The sequence below is a fragment of the Zingiber officinale genome, chromosome 11B (assembly GCF_018446385.1).
Source record: "Zingiber officinale cultivar Zhangliang chromosome 11B, Zo_v1.1, whole genome shotgun sequence".
Taxonomy (NCBI): domain Eukaryota; kingdom Viridiplantae; phylum Streptophyta; class Magnoliopsida; order Zingiberales; family Zingiberaceae; genus Zingiber; species Zingiber officinale.
Window position 1 is genome coordinate 20546540 of NC_056007.1, and position 3978 is coordinate 20550517.

The window sequence follows — 3978 nt, forward strand, 5'->3', positions numbered from 1 at the left end:
AAGGATCCGGCCCTCACTCACTCATCACTATAAAAACACTCATTCTCGGTAACTACCGAAGGCGGAGAAGCCTTATACAACGCTCACAATACAACAAGAAGAAAAAGGGAAGCAAATACAAGTAAAATCTAACAAGATTTACAACATGAAGCCGAAACCCTAGCTTCTTCTTCTTGCTTGAATACACCTCTTGACTTGCTTGGAAGTGTACCAACACTCTTCTCTAAGCCTCCAAGATCTGGTGTGTGTCGGTAAGCTCGGTGGAGAAAGTCACATGAGGTTGGTGATGAAGCTCGCGAAGAACTACTGACGAAATCGCTCGCCAACGGCTTTAACCTGCGCAACGGTCACAGGCCAATCGATCAGCTGATCGATTGGGGAGGTTGAATCGATCGGCTGATCGATTCAGCCTTCTTCTGTCCTCACACATCTGCGCGAGAAAACTATCCCCAATTGATTGACCAATCGATTGGGGAGCCCAATCAATTGGCTGATCGATTTGGGAAGCTACTATGCACGCGATATAAGCTCTCGATCGATCGACTGATCAATTGGGCTACCATTTGTCGTAGCACTATGCCCAATCAATCAGTTGATCGATTGGGCTTAGTCTAATTTGATCACTTGATAAAATTGACCAACCCTAACTTGCCCGAGTCAAATCTAGGGCTCCCAAACCCAACATCTGGTCAACCATGTCTTGTTGGGTCTCCTCATGCCTAACATCCGGTCAACCTTGACCTGCCGGGACTTCTTCACCAAGTGTCCGGTCAATCCTTTGTCTCACTTGGACTTCCTTCGACCAAATGTCTAGTCATCCTTGACCGACCTGGATTTCCTTGTGTCAAGTATCCGGTCAATCCTTTGACCTACTTGGGCTTCCCAACACCAGGTGTCCGGTCAACCTAGACCCACCTAGATCTGCACGTACCTGGCTTCACTCACTAGGTCTTTCCATCTGCCTAACTTCACTTACTAGGACTTTCCATCTTTTTGACTTCACTCACCAGGACTTTCCATCTGTCTAGCTTCACTCACCAGGACTTTCCATCTGTCGGCTTCACTCACCATGACTTTCACCTCGCTTCACTCATTAGGACTTTCACCTAGCTTCACTTACTAGGATTTTCCCATTGCCCGGCTTTACTCACCGGGACTTTCACCTGCCTAACTTCACTCACTAGGTCTTTCACCTAACTTCACTCACCAGGATTTCCCAACTGCCTAGTTTCACTTACTAGGTCTTTCACCTGGCTTCACTCACCAGGATTTCCAACTGCTTGGCTTCACTCACCAGGATTTTCCCTGACCTAACCTCTAGTTAGGATTTTCCCAGTCAAATATCTGGTCAAGCCTTTGACCTACTTGACTCTTCTTCACATCTAATTGGTCAGTCCTTGACCAGAGGAGAATTATATCAACAATTTCTCCAATCGGATGATTGCATCTGTAATCTCCATGTATTGTCAAACATCGAAACTCAAGCATCAAGACTCAAGCTTGAGTCAACTCAAGTTTAGTCAACTAGATCAACCTTGACCTAGGGATATTGCACCAACAAAGCATTGTTCATGAACTTTGTTCACGAATGTTATTCACAAATATTATTCACGAATGTTGTTTACGAATATTGTTCGTGAATATTATTCACAAGTATTAACAAGCTGAACACATTATGTATTCAAGTTTGGTCGTTTAATTTAACGATTGATTTAAGTGTATTCATTTAATTTATCTTGTATATATTGACCGAATAAAAATAAATTCTTATATACTAAACCTGTTCCCCTATGGTCAGTTTATTTGCAGCCATTGTGTGTGTGTGTGTGTGTGTGTGTTTTGGGGGCTAATCAAAATTGCAAGGAAGAAACTATATAGCATAACAAGGGTTCATATGTCTTCCATTGTTTACATTAGAAATGAAGAAGAGATTTTAGCCATTCTTCTTGTGCGCCTTCCTCATCTAGTTCTTAAATAATAATATTTGTTTTCCGACGTTCTCATTAATCGCCTTATTCCCCGGCGCTTCTGCACCGTTTACTTGCAGGGCGGCAGCGGGGCGCCGCACAAGCACTTGTTGTGAAGGTAGCAGTATTGGTCGAAGCGATCCAACCTCCCGCCGGTGGGAATTTCCCCGCACAGCCTATTGTAGCTCACGTTAAACAGCTGGAGGTTCTCCACCTCGGCGATCTGCTTCGGTATGCTGCCGTAGATCTTGTTGTGGTTCAAGTCCAGCGCGATCAACTCCGCCTCTGGGAACTCCACCTTCCCGAGGTCGAACTCGAAAACGTTCCTGGAGAGGTCGATCTGCTGCGTCCCCTTCCCCCGTCCGAACAGAAAGGAGGCGTCCCCCGTGAATCGGTTACGCGACAGGTCCACCTGCAAGAACTCCACCGCGCCGTACGACGGCGGGACCTCGCCGGAGAGTCCGTTGTGGGAGAGGCGCAGGTAGGCCCCGGAGGTGTTGGAGAAGATCCCTGGCGGGAGCGGCCCAGTGAGCCGATTGCGGATCGATGGAGTCAAGGTGGGAGGGTGCTGAGCGAGGGGGGAATGGCGCCGGATAACTGGTTGAATCCGAGGTTGAGGTACTCGAGGCGACGGAGCGCGGCGAGGAAGGCGGGGACGGGGCCAGAGAGGCTGTTCCAGTCGAGACGGAGGAAGGTGAGGCCGACCATGGTTCCGATGGCGGCAGGGATGGGACCGACCAGGCCGGGGTTCTTGTGGAAGCTGAGGGAGGTGAGGAAGGGGAGGTCGGAGACAGCGGCGGGGAGGGAGAAGGTGGTGTTGGTTTGGCCGACGTCGAGGGCGGTGACACGGTTAGAAACCTCGTCGCAACCGACGCCGGACCAGTCGCAGCAGGCAAAGTCGGAGGTCCATCCGGTGAAGATGTAGTCGCCTATGGAGTTCTTGATGGAGAGGAGGACCTTCTTGTCGCCCTTGTGGCACTTGCCGGCATAGACAGGGGAGTCGCAGAGGAGGAAGAAGAAGAGGAGGAAACGGAGGGGCTCACTGAGAGCTGCCATTTTGCTGGTTTGGGCACTCGAAATTTGTCAGTGATTGAGGTTGATTCACGGATTTGGTTGTTTATATAGAAAGTGGAGTAGATGATTGAATGGCGACACGAATGATTGAAGTAGACCTGCAGCGTGCGTGATCACGTTTTGTCATTGTAAATCCATCCAAGTATCAAACTATGCGGAACACGTTTATATTCGTTTAATACCTTAAAAATCAATTAAATGAATAAATTTAGATAACCTTTTAAATTAAATAAATAGTTTTGAATACATTTATATAGTATTAGTTAATATTCATGAATAGAGATCATGACTTTCATAGTACAATGCTAGAGTAAGTAGTAAGATGGTCTCACGTGTAATAAAGATTTAAAATTCACGTAGGGCATTTCATATATTTTTATGTTCTAATTATTCATGATGTTGAACCGTCTATTAAGATCTATCTGTGCTTCTTAAATTTATCATGATAGTTGATGAAAAATTTTCATGAGTAGAGTTGGTCATCTCCAAAATTAGTCTGTTCAAAGAACTGAATACTTAGATTATCAAAAAATAAATAAATAGAGATTGTGAGCCTCGGGCTTTCGATGCGATGGTAAACAATGGGGCAATATACTCATGCAACGAGAGTTCAATTCTCGAATAGTATATCAAATGCTCATAATACTCGAACTACTAGTAATACTAGGCCTATTTGCTCTTTCCAAATTTATCTTATGGTTGATTTGTGGGGTTAGACTGTCCATCTTCAAAATTAGTCGGATCGTAAGAGTTAGATACCTAGATTAAAAAATAAATAAATAGATATTGTGAGCCTATTGGGAATGTCATAACGGTAAGACATCCAACGGATATCTCATATATCGAAAGTTCAAATCTTAGGACCGACAATGAATGCATCATCGTGTTTAAAGTATTGGGGCAGCTGAGCTTCTGAGCATCGAGTCACTTGTACTTT

General features: G+C 45.4%; 1 pseudogene; it reads right to left on the reverse strand.

Annotated features, from left to right (window-relative positions):
- Positions 1 to 1856: 1856 nt before the first annotated feature.
- On the reverse strand, positions 1857 to 3082 carry LOC122035347 (annotated as a pseudogene).
- Between the last annotated feature and the right edge of the window lie 896 nt (positions 3083 to 3978).